Genomic DNA, 16,362 nt, shown 5'->3' with positions numbered 1-16,362 from the left:
AACAGGGTCGACTTTATTGATGTTGGAGACTGGTGACCACATTGTTTAGGAGTGTAGAATGTGGACAGAGGGACGGCCCTGGTGGATAGTCAACCCCCCCTTCCCCGTCCCCCTCTCCCCAGACTGTGTGATCCTCCCTCTGTGTGGCCTCGGCTGACTAAATATCCCAGAGGAACTTGCAGCACACGACTAGTAGTGACGCTGCCGTAAATCTCTCCTCGCCGCACACTGCCAGAGATCGTCAGAAAGTGTGTTTGCCGACGGCTCGCTTGCAAATTGCACTGACTCCTTGTGCCTTTTTTTTGACTGCAGCTGAAAAACCAGTGTGAGGGCCGCATTCATCCCAAGTGAAAGTCCAGTCATGTGTGAGCGAGCCAGTCGGGGCCAGGGCTCGGCCTCACTGAGACTATTTGCTTTTCCAGCTGTTTCCTAGACTCACCCTTAGAGTTGGAGAGGGAGAGAGAGAGAGAGAGAAAGAGAGAGCGATAGAGAGAGAGAGAGAGAGTGTGTGTGTGTATGTGTGTATGTGGGTGTTGGTTTGGAGCCATTGTGAGTTCCTAGGAAGGAAGACAGTGAGGAAGAAGAGAGAGGTATGGAAAGAGGGAGAGAGAGAGAGAGAGAGAGTGTGTGTGTGTGTGTGTGTGTGTGTGTGTGTGTGCGCGCGCACACAATTTAAGTAAGAGTGTCTCCTGTTCCTATTACGCTGTAGTGTATTTGCACAGTGGAAACCCTTGCTACACCGGCACCTCATACAGTGTATGCTCTTTCTCTCTGTCTCTCTCTCTCACACACACACACACACACACACACACACACACACACACACACACACACACACACACACACACACATACACAAACACAGAGGAAAATGAAGTCCTGTGTGCGCATGCCCCCCACATAAACACGCCCATATGCCTGGCTGCCCCTCATATAGACTGATCCGCCTCTCAGACACAAAGCCACAAGGGATGGCCTAGATTCCAGCACATGCACACACAGGCAGGCTGCAAGGGGAAAATATCATGCACGCACAGACACACACACACACACGAACACACACTCACGCATGCGCACACACACACACACACACACACAAGCAGACACACACACACACACACACACAAGCAGGCACACACACACACACACACAAGCAGACACACACACACACACACACACACACACACACACACACACACACACACACACACGTGAAAGTAAATAGACTGTATATGTACTCACCACACAGTTACAGGCTCTTTTTGTATATTCTGACTGCAATAACGTAGAGAGGCAGCATTGATTTATGCTCAGATGTAAAATTGTAAAACGTGTGTGATGTTCATTAACAGAAATTTATTTAAATTTTTTGTAACAGAATCACTAGCTGACGGTCAGGTGTTAGCTGCAAAGCCATGTCTTTTAAAATGGGATTTACAAATGTATTTGAGTTGCTTTTCTAAAGCTAGGACGTCTCTTGGTATAGGCACATATTGACTATGACCATCATGCACTTGTTCATGACTTTTTAGGTTTGACAGATACAGTATAACTAGCCACCAGCCGGTAAATTACCCTCAATTAGTTCATTTTACAACCAGGGCATCCGGCCTATTCCTCTAATATGTAAAGGAAAGACACAGAGAGGGTGATTTCGCCCTAAATCTCAAGTCTAGTAATTTTATTTTTTTTTGTCCAGGGTTAACTGACTCTTGGACATCAGCCACCACAGTAAAACCGATAAATACTTGTTTTATTTTGGTGAGAAAATGAAAAATAATGTAATACATCACATGAGGAAAACAAAGAATGGCTTTTTAAAAGGCTCTTTTAGCACAGCACAGAAAGCAAACTGAAACTTTGTAAAAAAAAACCCTAATCCTTTCACAGAGAACTCAAAGCCAATAAGCCGGCTTCAAGTTGCCTTTTTTCCACCTGGCAGAAAGGAGCTATAGTGTGGTCTGTCAGAGAGGGGCTAAGGCTGCCTATCCAGTTGCCTATCATTGCCTGAAAACATACAGCAAGTTATGGATAAGTTACTGGAGTGTCACCAACATGGACCAGTTCTTAAGTTGGGTACGCCTACTTCTGTCAAAGCCAAATTGCCTGATTGACATGATGGTGTCGTGGGTTGGATATAAGAAGAGAATAACTCCTAATGACATAGGGTTTAATGTGGTGATTGAAATGCTATATTAAAAAACTCCCACCGGTGAAATATCATACCACCTCAGGGCCCTGACATTCTCACTGGATTCTATGTTGACAAACTGAGCTCTGCCATTACTCCTACACTTTGGACACAGACCAACATGGCTAGTGGGTCAGTCAAAACGTTTTTCACTTCTTGTGTTCTTGGTATGTGTGCACTATCAGTTACCACTAGTTTCCAAGACAGCGAGATGCAGAGGAGGAGGATGGAACCCAAGTCCATATATTATGTATATATATGGCATAGGTAAATCATACATCATTCATGACAAGAAATATGGAGTTACAAAGTATAGTAATGCAAAAATGTAACATTGCTAAAACTTAAATTTGGACATACCTGTATGAGGAAAGAATTGCATTTGTTGTGACACCATCTGTCCACTGAACTCTCTATCAATGCAGGCTAATGCTCCAGAATATATATTCTTTAAGATTTATTTTTTAGGCTGTGCTTTAATTTGTTTAATTTACTACAATTATGTTTCCCTCGACGAATCGTTTACACTCGCCAGTGTTGGGCTGTCTACTACGTCAGGACACACCCCTATATGGTAAGGAGACAGCTGGTGCCACAGGCCGAGACTGATAGTCTTCTCGACCAATGGGAGAAGACACTATCCCAGAGGGGAGCGCTGTGATTGGCCACGGGGGCGGATTATATATATGTATAGATATGCCTGACTGCTCAACCGTGGGGGGCGGGACTATGAGTACAGTCCATCTATGTTGATACAGATCTAAAGAACTGGACTAACAGAGTGTGTGAGTTCCGACGTTTCTCTTCGCATGGACTAATGTAAGTCGGTTTGTTGTTTCCCGTAGCTTTCGGAATGTCCCGTTTAGTGGAACAATAGCATTATAGTTGAGCCTTTTCACCTTTGGTTTTGCTGATAAGTGCTTTCGGGCCGAGCGGGGCGCACGCGCTATACATGCTAGTAAAGTGTGCTGCGTAGCTGCAACGTAGCTGTTGTTATTGCTCTGTAGCGGGCTGCGATATTTTGACATGCCGCCGACACAAACAATGTAGGCTACTCACTCAGCCTGTGCGTACTGTCATTGTAAAATGAGAGAGGCCATTTCACAGTCGCTCCGCTAATGGACCACAACCTCTCCGCGGTGTGTGAACGTTAAAGGACATGTTTCCCAAGTGTTGTAGCCTAACTGCTGCTGCTGACGTTTCTTGTCAGCCAGTGTCCGAGCACGGCCAACATGCTCTGCGTAGGGACGGTGGGCATTCTCTGTTCATTTACATTTTTACATATTCTTTAATGTGTCCGTTCGTGCTGACACATTTAAAAAGCCAGTGACATGATTTCAGGTAGCCTATCATAAATGTTCATGGTCCACTCCTCTGTTTGAAATAGAGCCCATAGACAACCCACGGCAGCCCAGTGCCTCTCTCACCAACATGTTAAATGATGACTCTGCTGTTGGTCCCCCGTTGGGTACAAGCAGTAGTTCGAACAGTTTTAATTATAAAACTACACGTTTTGTTTTGTTTGAATGAAAATGCCTTATTTATGCATGTAGACTAACCCCCTAATGCCCCAACCCACAATTCCCAGTCAAGAGCGACTCGCGGAACGTTCTAAAAGCCATGTTCTCAGCTTGCGCGAGGCAACTATTGAATAGCCAGATTTATTGAATGACGTCCAGCGTCACTGTGTGTCCATTGCAAGAAATAACGGTACGTCATAGCGGGGCTCTAACGTTACCCAACACACACACACAGCAGCGCCCCGACTGACCGTTTCATACACACAGCCCCCTGCCTGATCACTCCTCCTCTGCTCTTGTGTTAACAGTTTTGTTTTTGGACGGTGGAAAAGTTTCCAGCGTGTGGGAATTTCTTAAAAAAAAAATAAAAAAATAGGCCGCCTTCAATTCCACTGGCTCCGAATTGTTTTTGGGAATCCTGGCTTCAACATTTGGGGGCCCACCGCACAAAGTGAAGGTTGCTATGCCACACCAGGTAAGAGTTCACACTATAGCTTGACTTTGTGATAGAAACGCAACACTTGGTTTGCATGTAATGATATGAACTGGCCGCTGCACATGAACACATCAAAAAAACGATCTTGCAGCTCTGGTCTTTGTTTCCTCGCTATAGCGCTTTTACGAGCAGGGAGGCCAGCACATGGCATTTCACGCCGCGGATTCGTTTCGCATTTCAGCCCAACTTTCTCCTGCAAGCAGCCTCGGTCCGGTTCTGTTTTGTGTGTGTAGTGTTATTGTTAAAGGCGGGTCGGTGCTTCCCTCCACATTCCACATGTGTATGGCTGTGTGTGTGTGTGTGTGTGTGCGCGCGCGTGTTCGTGCGCGTGTGCTTGCCTGCAGCAGGGCCACTGCGCTATTCCAAAGCAGCCGATAGGAAAACACACACACACACACACACACACACACACACACACACACACACACACACACACACACACACACACACACACACACACACACACACACACACACACACACACACACACACACACACACACACACACACACACAGAGGATATTCTAATGCTGCAGTGAATTAACGTGAGTTTTTGGATTGGATAGGAAGATGACGTGCATTTGGAGGTGTTGAGAGTAGATCCTTGTGTGATGTGGAGGAGGCTGCTCCTCTGTGCAGGCAGACAAAGGGACATATGAGCATGGTACACAACACAACACAACAACAAGTTGTTGTGTTGTGACTCTAAAGGAAGCACACACACAGGACACTGTGGACAGTATGTTGGAAAGTTATTTTAGGCAAGACCCTGCAGGCAAAAACATAGTTTCTCAAGGACTGGTCAATATTGAGATTTGTCTATTTATCTTCCATAACATGTCTTCTTTCATAGTAGTGTAAATTAAATTGTCCAATGTGCATTTAGGTGTTTATTTGACTTAATCTTGTCTGTTTGCGTCTGTATATTTCTCCTATTAAAAAAACATGTTGAACGACCATTATCTCTCAACATTAGTTTGTCTTTTTCAATACTTCAAACCAGAAATCCAATTCCAATTCTAAAGCACTTACATCAACTTAACTTGACATAAACATTCTTAGCCCTAGTTGGAGGGTTATTACATAATGATTTGTTCATATCTTGTTAATTGTCTGATTTGATAAATTTTCTTCTTATATTAAAAATATATGCTTTTTTCATACTGTCCACAGTCTTTTTTCATTTATGAAATTAAAAAAAGGCTGTATCCAAAATCTAAACACTTATGTTATAACAAATTAAATAAAGATTTTAACTCTGGCTTTATCCAACATAAAACATTTTTTCTAAAGAGATGCAAATGTACGCATAATTAGTTAGATATTGCCAAATTTGCATCTTTATTCTAAAATTTCTGATTTTGATTTTTTTTTTCTATTCACCTGCAGTTTTCTCACCTTCTATTTTATATTGCTGGCTGCATATGTATTATTTTAATATAATCATCAAGATTGAAATTCCATTCATCACTTATACAGTAGAAGACTAAACTGTCTTGCTGTGATGTCATTTGTGTGAAGGTGGAACACGCTCATCCTCAGTAGTGATTGGCTCTCTTTTAAGTGTAAGTTGTGGTGATTTTCAGCTTGTGGGCTTTACTTTGAAGCTGAACAAACACTTAAAGGAATACTTCACCCATACGGAACCAGCGTTCTATCATTATAAATTAACTATTATAATATAATGAATGAGGTTTTTCTTCCCTCAGTCTTCCCTTAGCCCAGCTGTCCTGTTAATATAACCCTTACTGTGATGTCACAAGAAGGAAACTGTAGGGTAAGACAGTGAGACCATAAAACACTCTTTCTGCCTTTTCTCAGGCTAAGATGATCCGATTTAATAATTTTTTGCACATTTATACTAAATAGGATCTCAGAGTTCAATACACCTTCATATTCCAACCGGTGAAGTAGGCCTTTAAGAACTGATCATCATTTCATAAAAGAGGAATTAAACCGCTTTTTGATTCAACTTTAAACAGTTTTTGTACTATAATTTCCTGCAATCTTTCTGGTGTTCTGCTTGGACTTGAAGTATATTATTCAAAAACATAATAATAATAGCACTCCTGTGTTTGCAGTGCTGAGCTACAGTCATGCCTGAAATTATTCATAACCCTGGCAAATTTTGACTTAAAGTTACTTTTATTCAACCAGCAAGCTTTTTCTTTATTGGAAATGACACCGGCTTCTCCCAGAAGATAATAAGACAATGCACAAGAGGCATCATTGTGGAAAAAAATATTTTTCAGCTTTTATTTACATTTGAACAAAAAGTGTCATGTCCAAAATTATTCATAACCTTCTCAATAATCAATAGAAAAAGCCTTTATTGGCAATCAAACACTTCCTATAATTGCTGGCCAGTTTTTTCGCATGTCTCCATAGGTATTTTTGCCCATTCATCTTAAGCAATGAGCTCCAACTCTTTCATTTTGGAGGGTCTCACTGCCATCACCCTGATCTTTAGCTCCCTCCACAGATTCTCAATTGGATTCAAGTCAGGACGCTTGGTCACTGTAAAACGTTAATGTGTTTGTCCGCTAACCATTTCTTCACCACTTTTGCTGTGTGTTTTGTGTCGTTGTCGTATAATTAAAAAATACAAGCAGTGCCGCATTGTGGGAAATCTCAGAGGACGTGGTTGGAAGCCCAAAGTTACACCTGTACTGGCCAGGAGGATAGTGAAATCGGTGAAAAATAATCCCAGGATCACCACCAAGGCCACCCTGGTTAATCTTGGCTCTGCTGGAGGCAACGTCTCAAGGCAGACAATCCAACGGACACTGCACACTGCTGGGTTCCTTGGACGCAGAACAAGGAGGATGCCACTTCTCCAGATAAGGCTCACAAAAGCCCGCTTGGCTTTTACAAATGCTCACCTGGACAAAGAAGAAGACTTCTGGTCTTCTGTTTCAGGTCAGATGAAACTAAATTACAATTAATTAACCTAATCACAGTAAACGGCTCCATGAAAAAAGAGCAATATATCAAGATTTTTAACAACAACATCAGGCAGCCTGCAGAGAAACTTGGCCTTTGGCACCATTGGACATTTCAGCAGGACAAGGACCCAAAACACACAGCAAAAGTGGTGAAGAAATGGTTAGCGGACAAACACAATAACGTTTTACAGTGGCCAAGCCAGAGTCCTGACTTGAATCCAATTGAGAATCTGTGGAGGGAGCTAAAGATTAGGGTGATGGCAAGGAGACCCTCCTACCTGAAAGAGTTGGAACTCATTGCTTAAGATGAATGGGCAAAAATACCAATGGAGACATGCGAAAAGCTGGCCAGCAATTATAGGAAGCGTTTTATTGCTGTAATAGCCAATAAAGGCTTTTTCTATTGATTATTGAGAAGGGTATGAATAATTTTGGACATGACACTTTTTGTTCAGATGTAAATAAAAGCTGCAAAATATTTTTTTCCACAATGATGACTCTTGTACATCGTCTTATTATCTTAAGGGAGAAGCCTGTGTCATTTCCAATCAAGAAAAAGCTTGCTGGTTGAATAAAAGTAACTTTAAGTCAAAATTTGCCAGGGGTATGAATATATTTCGGGCATGACTGTACATTTGAAGGGGCTGTTCTAGTCTGTTTTTTTGCCGCGTTGACTCGATTAAAAAGTACTGTCAGCAGCTACAACCACCAGATTAGAGAGGTAATGTTTTATTCATTAGTGAACATGTTGTGGTATTTTACCACATTGTCTTTGTATTGCACTATTTGTAATGATCGCTTGTTTTGGCACATAGTGATTCTCCAGCTGTGCTCCCACGTTGTGAGTTCATTCTACACCCTTGCAATAACACCTTTGGCTGACCACTTCCCTCCCAGGAACCTTCTGTCTCCATGCTTTCAGCGTTCTAAACTTCTGTCTGTCAGCATCACACAGATTATCACACTATCATGAATGTGCTGCAAAGCTGGAAGTTGAGCCCATTTGTCTTGAAAGGGACCATCAGTGTGTCACTGTTGTTGTGTTGTGTTCCTTGGTCCAGGGGTTCCTCTCTCCTCAGTGGGATACAAAGGGCCTTTTTCTGTAATGGGCTGCTTAGCGGAGCACATTGTGCTTAGGAGGGTTGGTTCTCCGCTGAGTTACAGGCAGGTTGTAAAATGATAACAGATGCACGGTGGGGCCTCAAGGTGCAGCAGCGTTTTCAAATATAAGCTAATTCCAGGCAGTATGGAATACATGTGTGTGTGTGCACAAGTCCAACACACTCACACACACTTTGCTGCTGTTAAGTCAAATGTTTCCAGTGTCTTTGTTCAGTTGGCGAAGTTTGGAAGTTGGTGTTGCCTCAAATTTGCTGAGGGGTTTGTGCAGTGACATCATTACACCTTTTTAGAGTTTGGACTCAGTTTGTATCATGGGATGTGTTCAAAGTGACTAGATGAGCAGACAGTTTACATTCAGTAGCCTTCCTTCCTTAGCCTTTTTCTTAAATGACTGATAAACGCGGGTATTTTTTGATATTGTCATGGACGTCGATTTGGCTAAACAAGTGGGGGGGACAAACAGGCATTCTGGAGTGCATTTTCAAAAGTGGGGGGGACAATGAGGAAACATCTTTTTTTCTCTTTAGTGCAGGTAATGAACGGTTCTGAAAGACGGCATACCCGCTCACTAATGAATAAAATGTATACAAAACACTGATGTCTGACACATTTGATGAAAAAAGCATTTTCAAAAAGCAGCGGACATATGAGCCACTAGCTGCTCCCCGTAGCCCAACCAAACATGACGTAAACAAAAGGAGCTTGGGAAGGTAGTTCCGACTGAGCAATCTGATTGGTCGAAGGCATTTTGACCGTGCTCAAATCGAGCCGAAGCACGGCTGGACTGTCGCACAACAATATTACTCCGCCTCGGTCTCCATGGCAACCTAACTAGTAGCATAGCCATGATCAGCTTCAATTACTTCTTGATAAACAACATCGTCAGTGACGTGCGGTGAGGTCAGTGAGTGGGTAGGCACTGAGTTCTGAAAGCCAGATTTCTCTAAATCAAAAACAACAAACGGGCACGCACGGCCGATTTCAAATGAGTTTCTTTCTTTCTTTCTTTCTTTCTTTCTTTCTTTCTTTCTTTCTTTCTTTCTTTCTTTCTTTCTTTCTTTCTTTCTTTCACTCACTCACTCACTCACTCACTCACTCACTCACTCACTCACTCACTCACTCACTCACTCACTCACTCACTCACTCACTCACTCACTCACTCACTCACTCACTCACTCACTCACTCACACACACACACACACACACACACACACACACACACACACAGACGGGACGTATATGAAATGTCACGACGGTGACTTCAGGTTTGCCCGTAGCCTACTGTAGTTTGGTCTAAATGATTAAACATCGCATCCATCGACTTAACGGACCCGTCCCTCACACCGAGGGCCGAAAAAACGTAAGGCAACAAGTCAAACCTTCGCCGATTCAAACTACCGGTACTACTTCTATTCAACTTAAAAATAAAAGACAGCATTCATCATTATGTAGGACTACAGCATAACTGATGGCAACTCCACTCCATAAACTTTATCTTAATAGATAAAGTACCAGTAACATATGTCCCATGGACCTGTCCAGCATCAGAATGTAACCATTTATCCACATTGCAGAGCTTAGGTTTGTCCGTCAGTAACAATGAAAACACAACTGCTCAATTGAATATAAAATGCAGAATGGATTGCACTCGGTATCAATTCATCCAACTTTATTATTAAATAAACCCCAAAAAAGTTTCTGACTCACCAATCTGACCTGGCTGTAGAAATAAGCAAGACGATAGTAATCCAGTGACAGTCTGACTGACAGCACAGCTAGCTAGCATCCTTCCGTTCATGTAGGCTACCTGTCCGTTTGAAATGCTCGAACATTGTTTGTCCCTGTTGCTGCTGTACACCGTCCAAGGCTGGCGCAGGCCTTTCTCTTGCTATTCATTCTGTTCCTTTTTAAATTATAATCCAATTTGTTAAAATTCCTCCAGTCTGAAATATCTGCGGGCACGGCACAGCAGCTGCAATGTTGACTTAAAAATCCGCGGGGGTAACGCGACGTGAATGAGCATAGCCAACGTAATGACGTTGGCCTAAGCTGCGTAAATGTCTAGTAATATCTCGATTTTAATTGGTCCATGAATGATATGTAATGTAAAGGCTTATGTGGCATACCATTTACGTAAAAAAGGCACAAAGAATTATGCTTATTTGCGTACATGTTAAATAATACAGAATCAAGTGCGCATGCGCGAAAACTTTTTTTTTCTTGCCGTCCACAATGATTAGGCGCAAAGGCACTGATTCTTTGCCGTACACAATGAATGGGAAACAGCAAAGGCACAATATTTTTTTGGCGTAACTTACTAACTGCCACGTTTCGAATCAAAACGTCTACACTTTTTTAAAGTAATTGGGGATTACATGTAAAGATCGAAATAATTAACAGTAATAATACAAATATAAGTTTATTAAATAAAAAAATATTTTATTTTTATTTTATTTTTTTGCACACGGCGCCAGGGTAGGCAGCCTACTATCAATTGGAAAATGTAGGCTCTTTGGTTGATGCTGTCATTTTTATTTTGCACTGACTGACTAAAGCCAGACTGGTGTGGTATTTTGCACCAGTTTTTCTTTTGTATGGAAATTTAAGTTCCAAGTAAAATATGAAAATAATCTAATGTGATTAAAGTTCAGTACGGTTATTGTAATCCATTGAATTTTAAGGGAAAATACTATATCGTGATATATATCCATATCGTGATATAAAATTACCTATATCGTGATATAAGATTTGGTCCATATCGCCCAGCCCTATCGCACGTGATCAATTTCAGTACCAAATGCGATCAAAACTGTCGCACTGTACAGCCCTGATACATTAGTAGGGGTGTACATGTGTACACGTTAGGCAATTGATTCTACTTTCAGATGGTCTAATCATGTTCAATATGGAAGGCACAAGGATGTTATTTGCACCCTCCCGACACGTTTCAAATTTGTGTGTCTATCTGTCCACCAATGGCTCTGGAGGCCTAAGTACAAAGTATACGGGTGTTTTTCTCTCTTCCGTTGTGTTTTTTGTTAATTTGTATAAATATGACTTTTACTAAAGGTGCCTCCATAGGCGATCCTATCGTCTTGGGAAAAAAAACAATCGTTATCCATCCCTTTAATCGCTGATAAACGTTCCGATTGCCAATCGGAAAAAACAAACGTAGTACACGTGTAACTGGTGAGTTAATCATAACCGCTTAGGATACAATCAATAAAGTTTAAAACATATGATTTCAATGTGTTCTGGAGACATGCATTCATTAATCTCACATCACAAATGACACCAACTATTAGAGATGATTAAAACTGGTCTGCAGAATCTGTCTGCCCCGCTCAGTGTCAGCCAGCATCTCTGCATCACTCCACGTCAGTGTCGTAAAGTAACTCACTGTCACAAAGTTTGCTTTCTACTCTAGTATCTGAAATTTCCTGAAAGTGAGATTTGGCTTTTCTTTTTTGCTCTTGGCCCGGGACTCATACTCACTGTCTGTAATTGTGTAGAACGTAATGGATTCTTCACTGAACAGCTGTGGCTCTGAAGTCACACCCCCTAATGCATTGCCTGTATCTCGTCTGCACCCCCCCCCCCCCCAAATAATAAAAAAAATAATAATAATTAAATATTGCTCATTTCTAATACAGAATTTGCTGATGTCACGGTTAACCGTGTAGGCTACACAAAAAAATATTTGTCGCGTAACCGTTTAGACATTTTTGTAAACGTTCACACCCCAAGTTGGTTCTTATTACTGCTTCAGGTTTTTGTGAAATATTAGGAACAGTACTAGTAAGTGTAGTGATGGATGCTAGCTTTGGACATATGGAATGATGCTGTTGTGTGTGTCTACTGTGATTGTATGAGAGTATGGATGTCCCGCAGTGATTTAGTTAAATTTGGCTCTTGCTGCGTCACTGGTTTGGCCAGCTCTTGTCCTGTATTAACGCTGTAAACCTGCTTTCTTGGAGTGCAAATAAATATTTGAATACTGATTGCAGTGTAATCTACTGTGTTTTCAGATTGAGATGATCCCTGGTCAGTGGTCATAGACAGAGGCTAAAAGGCTTAGTGTAAAGTAGGGCTGGCAGGATGACGGTATTATACCGTTGTAGTAGAAATGTGTCAAACGGGAGAGATTTTACAAAACTGTTTAAACCGTGGAGAAAAAAAGTTCATGTTGCAGGAGGCAGCTGTCCCTCTGAGTCCCTAAAGCTACACTACAGTTACACCGCCGCGCCACACGGGGCACTGCAGCAGAGTGTTTCGATGCAAGACAGCTTCACTTCCTTCAAAAGGAGAGGCCTCACCTGTTTAGTTCAAGCTAAATTTAGTGTGTTTGAAGCATTGTCAGCCCGATTTATTTCAGCATACTGTGGCTGTATATAAATTGATATTGAATTGGCAGGATTTAACCTTGTACTGTTTCTTGAGAATAGTTTCCCGTTTCTTGAGATAAACTTTGAGAAACAGGGCCCCGGCTTATCCTGTGAGTCGAAGGCGGTAACTGTGTAGCCGTGGCCCGTTTCGTATAAACAAGTGCTTGTATTCCGTAAACAGGCAGGCTCATCAGGCTTGGGAGGCTGATGATGACGTTGAATCAATTCAATCGACTTACTTTGCCCCCTTTTTTCCCTCCCACGGCAGAGGTTGAGGTGGTGAAAACAAGTGAAAACTGCGCTTTTCCTTTAGGCATCAGAGCTGCCGCCGTTATGATACAGTATTTACATCAAAGCCCTAATGGTAATACAAATTAGATGCTTTTTTAAATGCTGCCCATGCTTAGCAGGTGATTGTAATTTTGTCGGCTGTAGACAGAAACTAACGGAGGGGAAGGGCTCAGTGTACAGTCCCTTTAGTCGCGCAGGAGGCTCGAGACATACAAACAGATCGCATACAAACAGATCGCGGAAGACTTTCCCATCGACATCTCTAACCGGGAGAATATCCCCGGTTATTATTTTAGCCTCAAACCACAGAGTTATTTTGCGCTGCGGCTCACTCGCTCACTGGCGAGATCTCACAGTCAGTGAAATCTGACATAATATTAAAGAATTTCTTAAAAAACTCAACTGGGAATCCATCGGGCCGGGTGTTTTATTGTTTTGCATGGCTTTGATAGATGATTTAATTTCTTCCAAATTCAAAGGTACATCAAGCTCATTAGCAGTAGTGGGATCAACTTTGGGGATATCAAGATTCTGGAGGAAAGAAGTCATTTCTGTCTTGTCTGATGATGATTCTGATTCATAAAGGGAGAAATAGAAATCCCTAAAGATGTCATTTATAGAAGTGGGATCAGAGACAAGTGTGCCAGAGGAATCTTTAATTTGTGGAATTAATCGAGAAGTAGTTTGACGTTTCAATTGATGAGCCAGGAGCCTACTCGGCTTATCACCGTGCTCATAATAAGTTGCACGAGAACGTAGTAAAAGTCGCTCAGCGTTGCTTGTTGTAAGGAGGTCCACAGGGATTTCCTGGCTCAGAATGGGCCTTTGGGGGGTCAGTACGCGGACCGATTCTTTTGGGGTTGCAACTATGTGTAACAGTAAAGGCAAAACGTTTGTGTATTTTAAGAGGGGTGTGGGGTTAGGGAAGGTGTGTTTCTGTCCAGCTATAGAGCATTTCAGTTAGCCTGTCAATCACTATGTTACCATCGAGCTTACTGACTTATAAAATCACAATAAAGAACCTGTAGATATGAAGACAAAATACTAATGATGACTATCTAGGCCTATTTAATAATGTAATTGTTTCTAATTGATCTACACTATCGAAATTGCAAGAAGGTAGGGCTGCTTGATTATATAAAAAAAATCATAATCATGATTATTTTGATTGACATTGTGTAATCACGATTATTAAAGACAGTTAATCATTGATTTAATCACATCATGCATTTATTTAACTTTTAACAAGGTTGTTTCTATTAACACTAGGGCTGGCCCGAATTATTCGAATACTCGTTCGTAAAATTAGTATTCGGAGCTTAATTTAGTATTCGGAGCTTCGTTTTTTTATTATTATTATTATTATTATTATTATTATTATTATTATTATTATTATTATTATTTTTTTTTTTTATTTATTTTTTTTTCAATTATTTTTTTTGCAAGAAGCTAGTACTGCAATATAATGTCATCAAATAATTTTATATTTGGATATAAAAGTTAGTAATATTGTAGTAGTAGTAGTAGTATTGCTCATTTAGGAGGATATTACATCACTAAGTGTCATAGCGCATCCATTACTTCACCTCCGAGCGCGTAAATCTTCAACAAAATATACTGTCAAAATCGGTTCCAGGGAGTATATAGGGATTATTAACGTTTTTTTTTTAATTTAATTTATTTTATTTTTATTTTGAATTTTTTTATATATTTTTTTTATGTTGTTTTTGATGGCGTGTTTTTCTGGAACGAATATTCGAATATTCGCTCGGAAAAACCAACGCATATTCGAAGCCTGAAAAATGGCATTCGGGCCAGCCCTAATTAACACCATGAGTTTGGACTTTAAACATAGGCCTAATTGAACTAAAACAAGGAAAATAGAAATAGGCTAAATAAGTGAAACATATTTTTAATAATTGAATAAAATCAATATGTCAAAATAAAAATAACCCGTTGCTAATGGTGTTGATAGGACACAAATTTTGCTAGCAGGAATGTGAGGGCATCATTTATTTATGTCTCAAGGAGCTGGCTGGATAGGCTGTTGCATTGTACAGTGTTGACAGTGTGGTGGCAGGAGTCAAGGAGCTTTAAATTCCTGTGTTCTTAATTAATTTATTGCCTTGTCATAGACCACTATGATTCGACTTAAAGTGAATAAACAAAATGTTCGCATTTGCCTTTTTCTCTCTCTCTCGGTCGCGTAGCCTATGTCACTTGACTCGAGTGTCCGTGTGTGACTTATCTTGCACATTGTTTTAGTCTGTTGTGAGTCTGAAGTGTTTTCAGACAACATAATTAGTTTTACCTTTCTTCTCGACCAAAGGCTGACTTTCTGTCGTCCTCGGAAGTTTTTCAAAACACCCGGCAATGCGCAACATTTCCCTCCTACTCTGGACCAGCCGACAGCTAAACTATCAGGTGAGGGAGGGGCAGAGCGGAGCTCACGGCTGAAATGGTTCGCTGCATTTACAAGCCTGCCTGCGTGCGGAACAATGATAGATTATTTTGTTTTCATGATTGAGGGAAGCCGTACTAGTATCAAAATTGAAATGTAAGTTATTACCCAGCCCCTCAAGAAGGGTGACTTAAATTGGGCTGAATTTGGAGAGGTTTTAAATGGCTATAATTATTCTCAAATTTTATCATTTTGGCGCTGGTGATTTTCCTTTGGCGCTTGGTAAATCCTCTTTGGGGGGCGCCAACATTTTCTCTATGCAGGAAAAACCCTGTAACAGATCGGGATGATGAGGTTTTTCTGCCACTGATTCTTTTAAAATCTGCTGGGAGGGATCTGAGTCAGCTCGCCTACATGATTAAATCATGGATCCAACACACTGAAATATTAATATTGGCGTTTGTCAATTCAACCAGCAAAAGGACAGCCAACATTGGCTAAAAATGAGTAGTTGCTACCTGAATGTTTTGTAAACTGCTCGTTGCTATGAAGAACATTTTCCGAAATAATTGATTGTCTAAACTAGGTTGCAAAGAAATCTGCTAAAATGATAATTATTATGATTTCTTTTTTACATTGACACAAATGTCACTCATCTGACAGTGCAGAACACGACGAGAGAGAGCAGCAATGTAACACCACTAGCAGGCTTGTTGTGGACAAAACCAGTAGAGGAGAATTTGACTTTATTTTAGCTGTTACCAACACATGCTAGATCCTCAGGACTGGACAAGCAGGTAGAGCAGTTGACCCAGTCGTCCACTGTATTGCAGGGTCGATGGTTGGACCTCCTGTATCATGTCCAAGTGTCCCTGTGCAAAGAGACACTGAACACAAATGCTCCTGATGGTTAGCTTGAACCCTGCGTGGTAGCTGCTGCTATTGCTGTATGAGTGTGTGAATGGGTGAATGAGAGGCAAGCTACAACAACAATACAAATATAACAAGCTAA

At 41.2% G+C, this 16,362-nt stretch overlaps 1 protein-coding gene across 2 annotated transcripts in view; it reads left to right on the top strand.

Moving 5' to 3' along the window:
• The first annotated feature begins 2,947 nt into the window (after positions 1-2,947).
• Positions 2,948-16,362, top strand: part of LOC307252810 (vitamin D3 receptor A) — a 132,357-nt gene continuing 118,942 nt past the window's right edge. For both annotated transcript variants that reach the window (XM_080030606.1, XM_080030605.1), the window contains exons 1-2: positions 2,948-3,009; positions 4,019-4,185. The gene's annotated coding sequence lies outside the window, so the exon portion shown is untranslated. The remainder of the gene's footprint in view (positions 3,010-4,018; positions 4,186-16,362) is intronic.

This window comes from Ammodytes marinus, assembly GCF_949987685.1.
Source record: "Ammodytes marinus genome assembly, chromosome: 7".
Lineage (NCBI taxonomy): Eukaryota > Metazoa > Chordata > Actinopteri > Uranoscopiformes > Ammodytidae > Ammodytes > Ammodytes marinus.
Note: the sequence above shows the minus strand (reverse complement) of the source record. Positions and strands in the feature narration are given on the sequence as shown.